Source organism: Hipposideros armiger, unplaced genomic scaffold (genome assembly GCF_001890085.2).
Source record: "Hipposideros armiger isolate ML-2016 unplaced genomic scaffold, ASM189008v1 scaffold_620, whole genome shotgun sequence".
NCBI classification, from domain to species: Eukaryota; Metazoa; Chordata; class Mammalia; order Chiroptera; family Hipposideridae; genus Hipposideros; species Hipposideros armiger.
Window position 1 is genome coordinate 42013 of NW_017731970.1, and position 2416 is coordinate 44428.

The window sequence follows — 2416 nt, forward strand, 5'->3', positions numbered from 1 at the left end:
TGGCTTGGGACGCCAGCTCTGAGCAGCAGGGCCCTGGTTCAGATCCCACATGAGGGCCAGTGACGCTGAGCCCTCTACAGCCAAGATGGTGAACAACAGCTCAACCTGGAGCTGGGCTACCGTGAGTCGCTGGCAACAGCGAAGGCTACAGTCCCTGCTGCAGTGGGCTGCCATGAGCTACCGTGAGTGGCTGGCTGGCAGCCAGCGTGAGCGGCCATGAGCTGCTGTGAGCCGCCGTCCAATGGCCGGGGAGTGACTGCCTCACCCGGGAAGAGCACAATGATAATACCAACATGGGCCAGTGAAGCGACGCCCTCCATAACTAGACTGAAGAACAAAAAAACAGCAACTTGTCTGTTCCCCCTCCCCGATTCCCCAATGCTGTTTCCCCTCCCCCAAGTCCCTAATAAAATCTTTGAAAAAAAATCTGTATTGAATACCTAACAGGTACAAAGCATTGTGTCATGTGGCAGAGAGGAACAGGAAAGAGCCTGGTTCCTGTGCTCAAAAGAGTTTCTAACCTATTGAGAAGAACATGAAACTAAAGAGAATCATGAAATTGAACGACAACTTGGGAAAAAATGAGGATGGGGTTAGGTCTAAGACGTCACCAACCTCAAGGTTACATGTCAAAATACAAAAGTTACATACATAATGCATGTAGGATACTTTTAAATCTCACTTTATTGCTCTATTGTAGTTATAGTGAATGCTCCCAAGCCTGGTGGGATGGAAATGATAGCTATTAAATCTTACTCATCTATTGTCCACCATTGAACATCGCAGACATTAAGTATTTCCAAAGGGGTACCATGGTAACATCAATACGTATACTTGCCTTGACTTATGATTATGCTCTCTCTACAACATGCCCTTTGAGTCACTTTTTCAGTGCTGCTCTACTTGATAAAACCAGCTGTCCACTGTGCTACTTATACATGGAGAAAAGTAAATTTATCAATAAAACCTGCTGGACAGATTCCTTCTAATCTATCAAAAAATCAGGGCCTGAAGGCATCAAAGCTCACCCCAGCTGTGCTCTTTTTCTGCAAGGTAATGGCAGAACTGCAACACAATCAGGGAAGCATTTTTCTCTAGAACTGGCTTTTAATCACGTCATTTTATAATGTAAATAGCAAAAGTGGCTCACACTGACTCTGAGGCCCTGGCGTCCTCCTGGGGCATCCATACTTTTCACTGGCTGACCTCTAAGAACACCCACAGGTAAGGAAGAAATGCATTGAGGCAAAATCCACACTGCTTAGAAAGTGTGTAAGGAAAAAAATATATAAAAACCTCTGTTTTTAGACAAATCTCCTAATCAAAAATAATCTTGGTAGACCAGTTAAGAAAAGTCTCTGCTTCTGAAGAGACCAACCTCTGCAGAAGCTTTCAAAGATGACAAAGTTAGCAGTCACAGTGATTGAAAGGAGACATTATACTTTAAAATATAATGCTATTAAGACAGATGTGGTTAGGAGAAGGAAAAAGAAGACTACACTGCATATATCTAGAAAACTAAAATAGAAATAAAAATGCCAACTTGGCCATATTTTCCTAGGAGTTAGAATATTTATCCATTTTCAGTTAAGCAGGAAAAGAAGGTTTGAGTTGAAGGTATTTTCCCCGTCACTAGGCTAAAACGTGATCAACAGTCAGATGAACTATCATAAGCTGATGGTGTTTTATTCCATTCATTATTTACTGCTCACTGAAGTTCCCTTTTCCCCATCCAACAGGAAATTGCCTTTCTTAGAAATGAAAAACATCCATCAACCTACACAATGCAAGTTTTATTTTACACATAAAATTCCATATTTTACCCCCAGCCAATGCTTCACTGGATCACATCACACTGTCTAAATAGCAGTACAGTTCTAGAATTGAAAAGGTCCTGGAGGAGTAGTTATATAGTAAAAAGCTTCTTGCACTTCTTTTTTAATTCATAAGCTATATTAACAAATGAGAGTTACCTATGAAACCCAGGTATAAGTATGGTTTGGTTTTCCAATTCCTTTAAGGAAAACTAAACAACTATTTTTTTGTTTTCTCAGAGCTTCTTAGAGTTGACCAGATTTTTGTTATGGTAGGGACGCGGTCTGGGGTAAATATGGAGGAAGGTATTTTCCCTGAGTTTAGGTACTGCTGTTTCATAAACAAGACCAGTGCCATCAAGTAAGAGATACATAAAAAAGAGGCTCATTAGAAAATCAGACTTTTAAGGAAAGAGAATATATATTTTATTTGAAATCCTGCAAAGCCTGAAGAAAGGAGTTGAGAAGAGTATATGAGTAGTTGACCAAGTCTGGCATTTATACACAAAACATTTATAGCACTAAATCATATAAATGCCAGTCCATATAACCAACGTGATTTAGTCCCTACAGCAGTCAGCTGGATTTGAGAGCACAGTCAT